Raw genomic sequence first — 17775 nt, forward strand, 5'->3', positions numbered from 1 at the left:
AGACCAGTTGTCTCAAAGTCTTTTGAATTATTCTGTAAGGCTTAAGGGTTTTTCTGCCCTCTCTGAGAAATTTTAAAGTTTTGGTATTTTTTGTTTTGTTTAAGATTTTGTATTTTTAATATATCATTTCTTTCCATCTTTTAAGGTATTAATCGCTTCATTAAATGCTTAGAAACTTCTGGTATGTTCAAGCAATCAGCGCAAGAACAATTTCCCCTATTAACAGCTACCTTTTTGAGGGCCTATCTTGATTAATATGCATCAAACCCAAATCTGTGAATGCTTTCCTCGGGCCATTCAATATGCAAGCATGTCCTATGTGTAAATTACTTTGGCATTCATATCTGATCATCTTTTGGTTCTTCTGTCCTTCCCTTTCTCTTCTTTGCTAATTCTAGGGTGCTAAAAGATGATTGTGAGAGACAGAAAAGGACAGAAAATCCACAGATATGAAGTTTAAGGTTTTTGAAGTTTGTAGGCTTAATGTTAGACTTCCAGGACCACGTATAGAGATTTAAGTAAATGTTTCTCAGTCTTAAAGCTGCTAGGTATTTATAGCTTCTGGCATTGTCAGTGAAGCAGGTGAATGTTCAAGATGCCTGAAAAGCAGACTACTTCAATTAAATATTTTAACCATGGATTTGGGGACCCAACGATATGCATAAGCATAAATACAAAAGATGGTAGTAAGAGAACGCTCTACTGCCTGCTGTTATCTGAGCTCACCATCAAAATTAGTTCTGTGGATGCAAAATGAGAAACACTATTTTTGCAACTTTCTAAAATGGCTCAGGCTGATGTTGTGGTCCTGAATGAAAGTCAACATATTTTCCATGTTCTTCCTGGTATTTTTGCTGTTACTTTTAGCGAATCTTTGTGAGGTCTTTCCTTCTTTCATACTACCTTATCCTTCTTAGCACATGAATAATTTCATGACTTTGTAAAGACCTAGAGATGAATTAAATTTGAGATGAAAGGAAAAGAGATTAATAGTGAAAAGGAAAAAGCTTTCTCCTTTAAAAGAGTGACTCTACTACTACAAATTCACTGCCAGTGCTTTTCCGAGAAGTATTTATGATCACAGATGTTTATAAGCCAAGACACTTTTGTAAAAAAAATTATGTGTTTAAGGGATAGTTTTATGCATGTAAGGAACATATCCTTAACAGCTCATCTCCAGGTTTTATTTTTAGAACAGTGCCACAATATTTTAGTATAATTTATTAAAAACTTAATAGGCTGTTAGCTCTCAAGTTGTAAATGAAGCATGTAGGAGGAAAGGGATTACTACTGTACAGCTCCTGCAACAGGGAACAATTATAGTCCTTCTAGAATAAGAAGAGGGTGGAAAAATACTGTGTGTATAAGTTCTGTATACTTTTTCTTTCCAGTGACAGACTGATTCAGTTTTTAAAACTGCATGTTTATGAGCTCCTGCTGGATATTTGTTACCCACCAGGCGACTGCTCTACAGAGAGAAGGAACGGTTACAGTCATAGAGGGGTCATCTGTGGCTCCTCCTGGTTGTAGCTCTGATAGTTGACAATAGAATCACTCCTGTGTTGTCCAGGAGAGTGGCTCTCTGGGCACATTTTCAAGAGGACACGGAAAAATTTGGAATTAATCAGTTTGCTGGCTCCACTTCTGTAAATTTGGTTGCTTGTTTATATTGTACCTATTATTCCTAGCTGAAATTTGGAAATTTTTTGTCTGTGTGCTGTATTTAAAGCCTTTGTCTGTCCCAGGGACTTTGAAGTCAAGTCAGCCAACAATAGGGGAGAGAAAGAAGAGCTTGGGAAATGACCTGGCTTGTCAGAAAAATGTGGTAGCTTGGTGGCAGGCTCAGAAAGAGACACCCAACTCCCCCTGGCTCCTACATTAATATCTTATTCACGTTGGATCAGGGTTGCTTGTGCACCTCATCCAGACCATTTGAAGCTGATGGAGATCTATCAGGCTTCAGTTCTCATGAGTGCTAAGGAGTACTTGATGGACAAAGGCATTTTTCTCTAGAATTCAAGTATGCACCCTCCTTCATCCCACTTTACAACTTCTATCCATTTCACAAAAACAAATTTTACTTTGTATATAAAACAGTTCAATTTGGATTGTCTATGCACTGAAAATTGCCATTTATTTTGGTTCAGAATACTCTATTTTTCATTAGTTACAAGAATGAATAATGTCTTGTGCTTTTATGAATCCCATGAGGATTTTGAAAATTTTGTATAACTATAGTTATAACATCAAAATGAATTTTGTTCCAGTGAGGAACAAATTCCAATCCTTCTCATTTATTCTTTATAATTACTTATGAAGTATAGTGCCTCGAAGGAGCCAAGCTTGCTGGCTTTTGACCAGAGACAAGCCATAACCTCTCTTTAAATTGTAGTTCTCGGAAGAGGCTGAACCTTAGTTTTCTTCAGAAAACCTCTTTTAACCTGTGAATAACGAATGCCGGCTAGTTAAAAACAAACCACTAAACTGCCTTAAAGTGTTTAACCTCAGGTATGTTAAACATAGACAGACAAGTGATTTCTTTAAAATATGGTTTTCATATGTGGTCTATGCGAAACCTAGGATAATGTTTTCTCAGCAGCTGAGATTTCCTCCTGAACTGCACTAAGCAACTATGGAATAAAAAGCTTTTACAGGGAAAAAAAAGTATTTTAAAAGGTTATCAGAGCTGAGGGACACCCTTCCAAACAAATCTCCTCTGTGTGGAGCATGGGGGTCCTTTTTAACTTCACAGTTACCTTATTCCGTACAGGGCAGAAGGAAGATTAGGCAAACTGATGCTCCTTTTCTCTTTGAATAAGGACTGAGTTTTAATTTCTAGCAAAAAGAAACCTGTTCTTCTTGAGCTAAGAACAGTTACTCCATTTCCAGCACAGCCGCTGCATCAGGTCTACTATGTCAGAAAAGGTTATGAAGCCCTCTGTTATCCAGCTCCAGTAATATTCCTGCTGCTACCAACTTCATTGGTAGCAAAGGTACAGTAAGTGCATAAAACCTGGAAAAAGGAACTATTAAAGGGTTTGTGGCAAGCAAAGCTTCCTCAGGGAGGACGTGCTTTATCCCACCATTTGCCAGAAAGCACTGCTTAGAGCAAAGCTGAACTGGACATTTACAGCCAGGATTTTCACAGTCCTTAGCTGGGCACTTAATGTAGGTGGAAAGATTTCTTTTATATGTGCAGACCTGTTGTTGCCAAACATTGGAGCACTAATTCTCTCTCCTCCTCTATAGCTCTAAAGGCTGTTGACTATGTTAGGGAATCTATAAACTGGTGATCAGTTTACTTAGTTTGGGCATTCTAAACCGGTGTATCCACAAACTGGCAGACATAACTGGGGATGCTGATCGAGAAATTGTCCTTATACCTATTTACTTGTCATGTAGGAGGCTGGGAATCTTACACTTCCTAGACAGTAATGAGTTAGTCCATTATTACAGCTCAGTTAGCACATTTAGCCTAATTATTTCATATTTGTACTATGATTTGAAAACATAACTGACTACAGCTGCTGTTAGTTGTTGGTGTGTGACATGGACTCAGTCATTCATTTTGTTATTAGCATGTGGCAACTCAAAGGAAATACTGGGCAAAAGAAGAACAGAGAAGGGAAAGTCATAAAAACAAGGCAGCAGTTGATGCTCTTGCACTGACAAAGTGTCATCAAATAATCCATAGTTTCAATGTTGGTAATATTTTCCCAGCAGCAACTCTTTTTTAATCAGAAGGCAGACTGCAAAGCCTCTGGAACGTAATGCTGAGCAACCAGGCAGCTGGATCCAACTCATTGCTGCGACCTACCATGTATGTCCAAAGCTGCATGTACCACCTTCCACTCTTACATCCTGGACTCCTGATACACTCAACATTTCCACTGAAGTAATAGAAAATAGAAAGTATGATAGCCTACACTGGCAGAAGATAGATGTAGCAGGTTTGTCTTGGCTGTTAATAATTATACAGCAACAGAAAACCCAGGGCAAAAAGCTAAGGAAAAAAAAGGTAGGAATTTTCCCTCTACCGGTGAATGTGGAAAAATACAAACCAATCATGATTATGTTTGATAAGGAATGCAGGCTTAAAATTTTCAGCAAGCAGTAGTGCATAGGGTATGGCATTAAACTGGAAGGGTTCTGGGTTGGGAGCTGGCACTGCTTCTGGTTCTGCACTTCCCAGGCTCAATTCCTCTTGGAGCAGCCGCACCAGCGGCCCTGGAAACATTCCCTTGCCTACAGGGTAAACCCCGATTCAGGGGTAGCAGATTTCCTTTGGGGGTTTCTCCCAGCCAGGTTCAAAATTGGAAGAGTTGCCCTGAAAGCACAGCAGCCCCGGTGTGAGAGGAGTGAAACACCCTCAGAACGTCACGCTGCCGGTAGCAAAAGGGACCGCATGGAGCAGACCACCGCTACAGCCGCCCGTGACTGCTTTCAACACCGTACCCCCGCCACCTGCTTTCGTTCTGCTTTTAACCTTTCCAGCCTGGCCCCCTAAATACCGGCCTTCCCCTTTCGGCGCAATTACGGCTAATCCAATCCAGCCCGTGTAAAACCCTGCCCCTAATCCCCCCCGCAGCCGCTCCCCGCTGCCGCAAACAGCGGCTCCTCATTTACATTCGCCGCCCGCGCCTCGCCCGCCGCCGCTCCGCGCCCCCGCGGCGGGGCCACCGCCTCCCCCCCGCTCCCCGCCGCAGCCGGGGCGCCTTCCCGGGGAGGCCGGGCCGCCGGGAGCCCCGCCCGCCCCCCGGGGGAGCATCACCGAGCGGCGGTGCTCGCCCGCCCGCCCGCAGCGCCGCTCGCTCCGCAGCGCGGGGGGAGCCGCCGCCGACCGGCGGAGGTAAGCGGCGGGGGCTCCTTCTTCCCGGGGCGGGCGCCGCTTCCCGCGGTCGGGTTCGGCTGCCGCCAGCTCCGGCGTGAGGGATGGGGATGGCGGGGGGAGGATGGGGCTCCGCTTCTGAGATGCTTTTGCTTATCGGTTTTCTTCTTATCTTATGAAATGTGATCTGAAGCGGCAACTGCCTAGTGGTTTGCGCTGATAGTTTAAGAAGCATTGCGTTGTAACTGTCCTCCTGCGCCTTAGTGGGCTCGGTTGTATGTGAATAAGCAGTTTCTGGGGGTAGGCACGGCGTGAAAATCGCGTCTAGATGATTCCCACTCTTTTTGAATGGGGTGGGAGCTGCGAGGGAAGGTGACATTAGTATCTATCTTTACATGAAGGCATCGTATCTCTTGTAGAAGGCAGGATATTGTTTGGGTTTGTTTTTTTTTCTTAAGCAGGAACTATAAGGCGCTTGTCACGACCAGCGAGCATATGTTTGCTGAGATGCATGTTGGTAACATACAACCGAAGGCACGAAATTGCTCCATATCGAAAACGCACCGGGAGCCTGTGGCTTGCATATTGTATTTACAGTAGAACGCTGCATGAAAGACAGCATCCTTTTCTTTTTTTTCTTTTTTTATACAGATCTTGAAGCACAGCCAATTGTAAAAGCCTGTTGTAGTACTGTGATAGGCAGTACCTTTTATCTAGGCAGTTTCCGAGAGATAGCCTTCATATATTTCTCTCAAATAAGAGGAGGGGCCAGATGACTGTTTCAGAAAAATATTTTAAAGCACAGATTGACTAGGTGGGTTTATAACAGAGATAAAACAGCGATGGATAGGTACAGGTTGAACTGATTTCTAGAGGAAAAATTGGGAAGGAAACTGAACTATGTTGTGAATAAATGGCCGTGCTTGTGCAGCAGAACTAAGAAATATATAATCTAATAGAGCAAATCCACCTCTCAACTGCAGAAAGCAGTCAGGCATTCAAGGTCTATGGAGGGAGTCCTTTATATGGAGAGGCTTCTGTGGAAAAAGGCGCTAATTAAAGCAAGTAGGATCAGTCCCTCTGTATCCTATTGACAATTTAAGGTTTAAAAATGACCCTTTGACTGCCTCAGGAGGTAAATCAGCAATGGGAATGTGGTTCTGATGAATGAGGCTGTCATTTTACAGCTGGCTTTGGGGGGAACGGGTGGGGGGGAACACATGACAAAATAGTAGATTAAGGAATGAGGTTCAAAAGCAAATTTAAAAGAAGCTATAATTTTCTCCTAATGCTTTGCAGCAGTGCCTCTGGAAAGCAGATGCAACTGTTCAAATCTATATTAAGTTCTGACTTATATTTGCAGAATGATTTTAACCAGATAAATTGCAGGAATCGATAACAGTATAGTAATAGTGACACTACCTGTGTCTGAAAATATTGTAGTGACTTTACTTAAAAACTGTATTAATTAGACCTAAATCTGCACATGCAAGCAAGTGGCTATTGCCTACTGTGGTCTTGTCCCAGAGTGACCTATTCTTGCCTAGTTCATGTTGCAGACATAGTGTAGGTCCTAATCATAAAGTAAACATTGATGCAGATGCAGTGGAATTGTTACGGTAAATTTCTTACCAGCATTTCTGGTTGTGGTGGACCATGCTAATCAACTGTGTGAACACCATCTACTCCTTTAAAAAAATATTTGCTACTTCTGAGGATTTGGAAACTGCAGAAATACCTTTAATCCTATTAGGGCTGATGGAATTTACTCTAACCTTGTAAACTGATGTTCTCTAGATTAATGCCAGATATGGAATAGTTTGAACTTTAGTCTTTCCGCTGGAGAGATTAAAGAAAGAGGGAAGGCAATTACAAGTGTTACAATGGTAGAGATGTAATTATGTGATTGTATACAGGATCCACAGTTACAATAGCATAATGCAGAATAAAATAACACTCAAGCTTATTATTGGCAAAGCCTTTTATTTCTGCTAATAAAACTGACATGCCAATACAATGCTACAATAGCTGCAATAATGTGCATATATTAAAGACATTTTATGTATTGACACTGACTGCCTTAAAAAGCTTGAAAACACTGGGCAATCTTTCCTCTCCTGGCAACAGGAGGCAATATTCCTAAGTGCTTGTGCTGTAGCATTTGCTCTAGTGTTGCCTTCCCTTGAAGGTCTTGCCAGGGCTGAGTTTTGCCTTAACGGATAAGCTGGATCGGCAGAGACTGCTTTCCTTCGCAGCCTGCAGCTGCCCATAGCAAGAGTTTAGCTAAGCTGAATCCCTCGGTAGGCATGCAACAGACCTCAGCTGCATCAACAAAACCCAACCAACCCATGCTCCCGTCTAGCTCATTGCAGGTAAATTCTCTCAGAATTATAGCTAGACCAGAGGTTTTGGCCATGCTGTAAATTGGACTAATGAATTGCCAGGTAAATAGAGGCAATTAATGTACACACAAATTCTAGTGTCTGTCCTTGCAAATGATTTATTACGGCCAGAGGTAATGTATCTCTGTAAAAACTTTCACTGAATTGTTTCATGGCGTCCTTGTTTGTGGAATATATGAACTGGTATGCCTGGATGTATTTACTAAACAACTAAATGAATTAATAACCAACAAATGTATGAATGGATACTAAGTTTTTGCATCCAAAGCTCAGCTGTGTGGTGGAGCACAACTAAAGACTATGCGGTGTCCATAACAGACCCCTTTGAGTGAAAGTGTGTGAATGTACAACTGTGATACTGAAGATGGTTAACTTAAAATCAGCAGAAATTAAAGTGAAGCAAAAACTATCTTGTCTAATGGTTTCCTTGGAATAATTCAGAGGATGACAACACAGTTACTGTGTGGCAACTGCAAATAACTCAGCTGGAGGCATGTGCTGGCCGCAGTAAATGTACAAGATAGGAAAAATGAAAATTGCTGTTAAGTTTCCAACCTAACATCCACAAAAAGAAAGCTTCATAGTTGATTCTCTTGTCTGACTGAAGACTGAGTTATTCTTCAAAAGAAATAGGAGTAAGACCAGATTGTAGTTTGGAGCCTACTTTGTAGCCTGTTGAACTCAAGTTTGGGAAGCTTTATTTATGAGGTACTAGAACTCAGAATGTTGAGGTTAGAGGTGTTACCTATAGAACATTAATGATAGGAATATGGTAACTGTTGCAGGCAGGAGTGGTGGGTATGGGAAAGAATGACCTATCTCTTGCTTCTAGCTGACTGAGGAATTGGATTACGCCAGACACTTAGCCACCTCTTTGAGTAAGAATATAGTGTATCTCTGCTTGATGCTGGGTAGTCCTTGCCACTGATTACAATATATGTAATTCATAGTTAAAGCACGTATTGTCACCTTTGGTTTGTTGCTGGCATTCCCTGAAAAAAGTGTATGAGCTGGCACACCTACCAGTTTTCCTTTGCAAAGGTCTTTGAGCACTGGGTAAGGATCTAACTTGTTCTTTATAATGGGAACAAATTCTTTATGCTCTCTGATCATTCCTTCTGCATCAGAAGACAGGTTTTATCCAGTATGCTGTGACACCAAGGAAAAGATTTGCTAACTAAAATTGCTTTGGCAGTCTCCTTTCGGGAGCACGATATAAAGGGCAAACATAAAAGTAAAGCTACAAGTGGGTGATGCATTAAATGTTGCAAGCAGAACTACTGATCGTACTGCAAGCAGCAGTGACCATTGGAGCTTTTTCTGCTAAGAAGCACAGAAGGTGTTGTCTGAGTCTGAGAGTAAGGAGCATCTCTAATATCTGGTTTAATTTTCAAAGTCATTGTTTCATCAGTCCATTCCATCCATATAGTGGAAACATCAAACGAAATTCTTGTCCCACTGTTCAGGATCAGGTTTTCAACATAACCATGTCAGTAGCGTACTCGCTTGAAAACAAAAAAAAAATAATTGGGGAACAGGCCTCTGTTTACAGGCTCACACAACGGCTGAGGTTGCAGGGACCTCTGGGGCTTGCCTAGTCCAATCATCTGCTCAAAGCATCTAGAGTAGGCTGTATGGGGCTGTGTCCAGCTGGGTTTTGAATATCTCCAGTCTCCAGGGGTAGAGACTCCACAGCCTCTCTGGGTGATCTGTACCTGTGTTGAACCACCCTCACAGTGAGAGTTGCTTATGTTTAAATGGAATTGCTTGTGTTCTGCTTTGTGCCTGTTCTTGTTCTTTCACTGGGCACCACTGAGATGAGTATTGTTCCATCTTCTTTAATTTCCCTTCTTTGTCACAAGGGCATGCTTCTGGCTTATGGTCAACTTGTTGCTCACCGGGGCTTCCAGGTCTTTCTCTGCAAAGCTGTTTTCCCAGACAGTTGGCCTCCAGCCTATACTGGTACCGAAGGAGAGGGAGGACTAAACAAGAAGGGAGGAAGAAGAGAAAATGACAAAGAAAAGGGGTTGCAGGATGTGAGTGTGCAGAGGAATGCAGGCAACTGGAGCCAGTATGCTGGTTGCAGCAGGCAGATTTACCTCAGCCTCATTATAATGCTATTGGGAGAAAACCACAATCTTGAATGTCAATCCACAAGTGCTCCTACCCTTGGTAATTTAAGCGGGATTTAATGCATCGACATTAGTATGAATCAAAAAGGATGTGAGAGTTTTGTTCTGAGGTTGGTATATAGACTGCCAGGGCAGCCAGGACTCTCTCCTTTTCAGAGGTTTTTTGCAATGGCATAATTCTGGCAGCTTTGGTATGTTTTAATAACAAGTTTGGCTGGGCAGCTCATGTTGCTTTACTAAGCTCTGTCTATTAAGGCAGGCTTTTCCAGGAAGGGTCTTTAAGTAAAGCATCACGATGCTTCAAAGGAACAAATGTGTCTTTTCATAAAACTACTAGTACAATGGATTAGTTGTGGAAGATATGGGGGAACCAGTGGTGAAAGTGCCTCTATGGTCACTTAAAGCATCACTGGCATTCAGATTGTAATCCAGCGGTAGTCCTCTAGAGTTGATGATGCAGGACTACATTTAGGAGTCCTTTATGGTGGTCCTAAAATGCAGGTTGCGCAGTAAGACTGATTGTGGGGGGTTTCATAATACATGTGTGCACGTACATGTGAGCATATAACTCTTTCATATTTGGAAGCAACATTGGTGTATTGGGAGTTTTTCATATCTGAGAAATAGTTGCAGCTTTGTCCTTATCATTGGTCTAGATCCACATCCTCTGTAAATAGATCAATCAAAATAAATAGAGCAGTACCTGCCTGCCCTTTGTGTACCTTGCCTGTTAGGTTTTTTTCATCCAGAAGATTGAAAGTCACCCAAGACACATAAAATAGAGGGGTCTTGCTTGATCAGTGGCGTTCCTATTCAAAGACTTCAGAGGTGTGATCTGTGCGACCTGTGCTAAGCTGTTAAAGCAATGGCTTATAGCATGTTCTGCAACTTCAGATTAGAGAAGTGCAGGTAGAATACTCTCCCTACATGAGCACACACAGAATAACTAAGATCAGCTTTTCACATAGTAAGATTTTAAGAGGTAGAACTAACATCTGTAAGTAGAGCTGAAGGCAATGCAATCACTTTCACATATTGCTAATGCTCCTTTGCTCAGCTTTACTTTTTTTATACCTGTGTAGATTAACAGTGTAACTGAAATCAGGACAGTAGCTAGTCAAGATGTATGTTATCTCTCAAACAGCACCCTTTGCTTTAGTTTCTGAGTAAATAGTTAAAGGCATATCATGTAACCAGACACTTGAAGGCACTCTAGGAGTTTTGTTAGTTAACCTGCACTTTCTGTAGTTCATGTAATCCCTATCATTATGTAGGAAGACACTGTAAAATAATAACAGTATTATATAAAAAAGACTAGAAATAGTATACATCCAAGGTCTGAATACAAAATAATATTGTAGCATTCTATTTATAAAGGTAGATTCAAGGGGATTTCCTATTCATTTCTGTTTCTATCAGCATTTGAGCAGAGGCTGTACATTGTGAGGGTAATTAATATTAGTGATCAACCAAGAAAAGCAGGTTTAGGTGTCTTTTCACTCTTTATCTTCTTTGCTGCTCTTGGGTCATTCCTCCTTGTTCTCCAGTGCAGGCTACCTCATATCCATCCACAGTCACATAATTGACATGGTTGCATACAGAGTCCTTATTCTATAAGAATTTGGCATGTGACAACCAATTTTTCTGTTTAACTGTAATCACTTCTTCAGTAGTGTTGCGGGAGTGGTACATCATCAGAGTTCTCTTTACCTGCATCCAGGCATGTGTCAAAGCCTATGTCCCTTTTCTTAACCTGCTGTCTCTTCCTGCCAAGTTGAGTGATCAAGTCCATGGTTCAGTGAAATGCCTCTTTGGCCCACCATCCAAAGGAAAGCAGCCACTCACCTCTGTCTGGATGCTGCTTTCTTCAGGTCTCCTTGTTGCTACAGAGACAAGGAGGTGCATTACCTTCTTACTGAGATGGCTGGCCGTGTAATGCCAGGAGAGTTGGTGGCTGTCTGTCCTGACCTACAGGCTCTGGTCTATCCAACAGGTCTGAGGTGGCAGGAGGGTTTAATGTTTTCATACCAGACTTACTTATTTGAAGATATTTGACATTACACTGGATTTTTATTTACAAGCATGATATAACAATTGTAATATACAGTGGAATTGCAATGCAAACTGATTCCCCATGTCAGTCTCTACGTGATCCACTATCACAAAAAGGGAGGTTTTGTCCTAACTAGAGAGGTCCCAAACCATATAGTCTGGAAATGTTAAGATAGCCTGCATAGTGAGGCATTCTTAGTATTTTTTTCCTAGCAGTTTGCATTCTGCTGCTTAATTTGTAAGGGTGAATGTTGCATTTTTTTCCATGTTAAGTCCTGGCTCTCATTTTAGCCAGTACTTTTGAAGGACAAATCTTGTACTTCACTGAAATCAAGTCCTGAAAGTTGTCAGAGGGAAGAGGAGAGTCTCCATAAGGCTATGAGTTATCTGGAGATTCAGAGTTAAGGACTCTAGGGTAATTGTGCACGTCCTTTCAGATCTGAGATCTGTCTGCATCAAGGAGGAGGCACAACTCACTTGAAACCCCTTCCAGGATCAAGGCTTTTTCTGGCTCCATCAGGAGTTTCAGGTGTAAATGGCAATTAAATCAGTGCCATCAGTGTGTGACATGCCAGCTCTGCCGTGCAGGAACAGAGTGTCCTTGTGTGCCACCCTTCACGGTGGGAATTTACACCAGGATGTAAGGCAACAAGTGGTTAATATAGTATAAAACATCAGTGCTGCTGATTTTTAAGCATTCTGACTGAAGTGAGTTAATTTTCAATTTTCCATGGTAAAAAGAGGGAGAGAGACAGCAGCCTAGATAAGATGTGTATACTACAAACAATATAGACATGAAGTTATACTAACATTTGAAATACTTGTAAATAGTTTCTCTAGAGAGCAGGGGCATCTTTTAAGCAGCAGCAGCCAAAATGCAGAGAGCAGCGGGTGTTATGCATCCCACTTTCTGTGTCATAGTGCTGGAACCAGGGGTGTCTGGTGAAATCTCATAATGAAACAGTCAAATGCTTTGAGAAGTTGAACACAGCTCAGCAAAGCAGATCTGAACTAATGTGGACTGCCTGTTTGCCAGTGAACAGATAATGGCACTCTGTTTAATTGAACTTTCATGAAACTTATTTAAGTTTTTGTAAAATCCGCCATAAAAATGTGTTGTTCCATTGGGTCCTGCATACGGGGGATCAAGATATTGGGGATGGGGAGGGGTATTTGTCAGGTACACAGGTAATGCTCTATATGCTGTAGAGTCTGCAGTGGGGAGTCAAGCATATGTGACTCCCTCATAACTGTCACTGATGAAGACTGTAGTGCCTAAGCAGAGAACCTGTTGCTTGGTTTTCAGAGGTCCTTTTGGTTTGAATGACCAAACGTAAATACCTGGAAGGCCCTGCAGCTATAGACACATCTGAGGAGTCTCACTGTGATTCCCTGAGCAGCTCTACCAAAAAATCCCTCTGCCTGAATTTTCCTACTGTCCCACTAATTCACTCTCCCTCTGAAAATCTTTGAACAGTGTTAACAGTTGGTTTTTTTGGAAGCACTTTTTTTCCTTTCTGTTAGCTTAATTGCTGAACATAAATCTTGGCCACTCTGTCAACCTCCAGTTTCTCAAATTAGTAGCATTCCTATGCCTGGTCTAGTATTTAAATGTAACTTAGTCTCTTCCCCCAAGAAGCAACCTTTAACAAAGAAATTGATAATTCAGAGGTGCAAGCTTTGGCTTTTTTTGTGTGTGCTTTCATTTTTGAATTTCATAAGGTAGGAGCATGTTCTCAAATATATAAGATATACACATATGGAATGTGGTGTTCTGGAAAGTCTGCAAAGAAATCCTTAAGGGTCGTCTTACATTCCCCAAAATCAATAGCCTACAGAAACATTGTGGTCTGCAATCCATTACACTGAAAGCTCTGGAGAGCAATAGGAGCCACATGGCACAGAGCTATATATATTTAAATTTAATGCCTTGTAGAATGAGATGATTAAACATCTTGGAATAATGCACCCACTTCTGTGAATTACAGGTTGCACCGGCTGGTAGACTAAAAGTAAGAAAATAAAAACCTGGAAGAGTTGCTATTACCAGGAAGATCCGAACCAATGGACTGTATGGATATAGATATGTTTGAAGGCATCTGCTCTTCCCATTACAAGGTAAGATAAAAAAGGATTTTTCTGCTGGTTTTCTTTCTCATCAGTGCAGTGCAGCTCCATTTTGTGGCACTGCCCAAGATGGCGATACAGGTGTACTCCAAAGGTTGTCCAGTCTACTGGCTCACTGCTAATAACTGTGGCCTACAATTAATGTATTACTGGACTATATTTGGACTCCAAAAGGCCTCAGCTTTTAAAAGTCAAAGACAAATGTGGATCCTCAGGGCCTGTAAAACTCAAAATTTTATTATGTAAAGTATCTGTTCAGGTAGCCCTACAGGTTGTCTATTTTTAGCATGTGCTAATAGGAGACCTTCCCACTCACCTAAGGCATCTTTTTTTATGTGCTTATTAATTGTTGCAGATTGAAGTTGACTTGAAACCTGTACTTCTTAGTGCAGGATCTTAATCAGAAGAGAATGTCTCTAAACTGGGTGCTAGAAATGTCTCTAACTGGAGACGCAAGTTATGCCATGTTCTTTGTACAGTCTTAGTGTTCTTTGACTTTCAGGATTGTTATACAGTTTGTTTACAAAAATTGCTGCATTTATTTCTATCTATTCCAAGAAAAATTAATTACATATTTTTCTAAGCTGAGGGTGGCGGGGAGCTTTATGCATTTTCTTGGCATCTTTTGCATGATGCTTGGGTATTCTGTCACTTATTCTGAATGGTTCTTTTACTGAGTTGTTTTCAGGGAAGGTACAAAATGCAGTTTTTTCAAAAACTTATTTGGAACTGGTAAAAACGCTTGGGAAAGACATGAAGCACATTAATTTTAAAGTAAAATTTTTCATTTCCGAGATGGTGGTAGTTCTGCCTGGCTGGGGAGTGGCTCTGTGGGACTTCATCGTATTCTAACAATTCTGATCAATACAAGATTGCTACAGAGCAAATGCAAAACCCCACCAGCTCTGTGTCACTAAGAAGCTCAAATCAGGCAGCTGTGCAGCTGCAAAAAAGGGCAGTTACAACTGGTCTTAGTGGGTGTCTGCTTTAACCCAGAGAGGGCTTTCAGCTGAAGTCAGTGTGACACTCCATTTCTCAATTTTTGCCAGCCAGGGTTAAATGATGAGGGAACCATCTGTGCTGGGGCAATGTACTGCCATTGCTTGTATTCTGTAGAGAACTACTTGCCCAATAGTGTCCAGTGTTATCAGTCTGCCATTTTCACAAGCATGAGATACACTCCTCTCATTCTTTTGTGGAAGAGCTAAATTGAAGAGATCCTCTTAGTAAGGTGGGGAAGGTATCAGGTTGTGGCACTGCATCCTGTAGAAACAGTAGGTGCTCCCTTGTATGCTGAAATAACAGGAATGAAATGTGTGAAGTACGTAGAAAATGCAAAGATACGCAATAGCAAATACAATTTACAAGCAAAACCACATTCAAACTCTTGAGTACTTGGGACATTCCAGTAACTTTCCATAACTGTTGTTACAAAGGAATGTACATAGACCATAAAACCCTGAAAGATCTGGTCTAGATAGCAGGCACTTCTCTGAAGAGTTTTATTTCCCCTCCCAGGTGCTTGTGTGACCCCTGGCGTCCACACACAAGTGCTCCAGTGGAATCTGTATTGCCACCAGTTATTGCCAGCTTCCACAAGTATAAATACTGGCCTAGTCTGTGCTTTCATGCTTGAGCATCTTTACACTTGCATGTTATGAAATCCCCGGCTTTAGTGCAAATGCCTAATATAATGGGGGGGGGGGGGGGGGGGGGAGGGGAATGCCAGCTTTGGTTCTGCATATGTGAAATGAGAATACCATTTCGTGTTGCCACCTTGCTTGCTTTAATCATGTCCTTCTCTGCATCAGAGCTTCTGAGTTTGTGCTTCTTGGCGTGGGAGGGAGCCCAGCCTTCGACAGGGCCTCTGGCTGTTGCGTGGCAAGTAATCCTTCCAAATAGGATTTGCATTCTTGCAGCAGCCATTCTGGGGATAGAGGAAATGAATATGTGGAGGCAAAGTCTGCTTACACAGACAGAGCTGAAGTTCAGCCATTCAGAACATGAGTAAATAACAGAGTTGCACATAAATTGAGTCCTATCTGAAAAGAACCAGTACTAGTAGCTAAGAAAAATGTACAGGGTCAGAGTTTATACAGTGTCTTAGTTAACTGGATTTATAGGCACTTATTCACAGCAAAAATGTTGTTAGAGCCCCAGAGTTGCTTTGTTAGTTTTCATTTGCCAAAGGCTGTCATCCCTGCAGAGTTGTCATGTGGAAATGTGAGCTTGCAACCCAGCTACTTCTGTGTACGGTCTCGGTTTTCACTTAAAAGTTCGTTGCTCTTTGAGTGCTATGTGCTTTCTGCGTTAGAGCACCTGAGATGGTCTACTATAGTGACTCTTCCATTTGGGATGATAGCTTGCAGCTGTAGGATAGAATACATAACTGGAGGTAATAGTGGCTTAAATCAAAGCCAGACCTTAAATCCCTGAACTTCTATATTGTCGGTTATTTGTTGGCATTATTCTTTATAGCCTTCTAGGTATGTGTATCCTTTTTTGGCTGAGAAATGATTGAAACATCAAACAAAGCTTAGGAAGTTAAGGAACAATATGGAATCTGGTTTATGCCCAACATAGGTATTCCAATATTAACAGAAGCTATGTGAGTTTCAGTTAATTTTTTTAGCAATCTCTTTTAAATGAAAGCCTGAAGAAGCACCTGAAAACTTCTGGGAAGTCATGTTTTGGAAAAGTTCAAAACTGAATAAAAATTTTCTTCAGCTCACCAAAATGTTTTGTAGCTCTTGGTTCTTTCTGTGCAGAACATAAAGATGTGTTTATTCACTATATTGAAGCCCTCGTAACTTATAATTTAAACATTTTAAAACTTAAGGATAGCTGAATCAAAACCAGTTCATTTTGCTAGGAGTTCACAGGTCAGTGAAAGATTTCCTTATAGTTAAGCAAAATCAATTCATTTTATTTATGACTTAGTCCTGTCTTTCTCTGTTCTGGTGCACTGAATTTGATGTTCCTGTTATTCACTTTCACTAAGAGTGCTGAGGGACCCCAGGTGTTGATGAGGCCTCAATTGTGCTGGGTCCAGCAAAAATTGCAGAAACACCTTTCTGCAAAGAGTAAATGATCAGAGAGGCAAGAAAGATTAGATGGGTTCAGACCCAGTAGCACAGGGGACAGAGGGGCATTTACCAGCATCCTAAGCAGTGGCTTTAAGAACCTGCAGGCATCCATTTACATATGCAAGTCTCCAGCCTTGAGGTGATTCTGTTTGAAGGTGGTGGAGAATCAAAGCATTTCATCCCTGTAAGTAGGGAGGGATCCGAAGAATTGCCCATAATGTCACTATAATACTCCCTCCATGCTGTTTTGACTTGAATAAGAGCAGTTTGATTTAAATCAACTCTGAAATGGGAGCAGCTTCTTGGCAGTGGGGGAAGCCTTTCCCTTTTGGAAGTGAGGGTGACATAGAGCTCGCCTGTCCTGCAGTGTAACTTGTCCTGACATTTGCTGGCACAGTAAGTTCTTACTAACTGCAGTGACACTTGCCCTGTGTGACATAATTCGAAACACTTTTTCATAATACTTCTGCTTGAACTGAAAGCAGCCAAACTGTCTTTTCTAATTTCAGCCCTCTTGATCCCTTGTCCCCCATGATAAGTGCTGCTTTGCAGTGTTTCCCAGCACTGCCTGAAGTAAAAAGATGAGATAGCAGCTAGCAATCCAGGGTTTTTCCCCTGTCGCTACTTGAGAGAATGCCAGAAGTCATTGATCCTTCACGAGCTAAATCCTGAAGGAATTAACTTCAGAAGTTAGCCCTCCCAAAGCAGACATTAAGATAGAGAAGTAATTATAGCGCCAACTAACAAAAAGGTGTATTTGTGCTTGCATCTATTTATTACTAATAACATCGGACACTAGTCACAGAATATTATATTTGAAGGAAAATGGTATGGAGTGAGATCAGAGTCTTCACAATCAAAAAGAATGCCTTTTTCTAGTTTTGATGTGGGTCACCAAGTAGGAATTGTTACAACTTTGTTTTTAATTTGTTTTTGCAAGGACAGTGTCTTTTCTTTAGTAAAGAATACCTAAACACTTGTTGTTACTTAGTCATCTGTTCAAGTAGCATGTGAGATACTGCCATTATTTCCCAATGACTAGGTGGAAAATACAGTTGTTCTGATAAACCTTTGTTCATGCTGATGCTATTGAATATGTATAATTCACTCCACTTGGCGATCTGGCCCTGACAAGTTTTGATTATTAT

At 41.4% G+C, this 17775-nt stretch overlaps 1 protein-coding gene across 1 annotated transcript in view; it reads left to right on the forward strand.

The window, feature by feature from the left end:
• Window positions 1–4642: 4642 nt before the first annotated feature.
• Window positions 4643–17775, forward strand: part of TMEM108 (transmembrane protein 108) — a 170104-nt gene continuing 156971 nt past the window's right edge. Inside the window, exons 1-2 of the mRNA XM_075083399.1 lie at window positions 4643–4849; window positions 13403–13532. The gene's annotated coding sequence lies outside the window, so the exon portion shown is untranslated. The remainder of the gene's footprint in view (window positions 4850–13402; window positions 13533–17775) is intronic.

Source organism: Phalacrocorax aristotelis, chromosome 2 (assembly GCF_949628215.1).
Source record: "Phalacrocorax aristotelis chromosome 2, bGulAri2.1, whole genome shotgun sequence".
In the NCBI taxonomy this organism is placed as follows: Eukaryota; Metazoa; Chordata; class Aves; order Suliformes; family Phalacrocoracidae; genus Phalacrocorax; species Phalacrocorax aristotelis.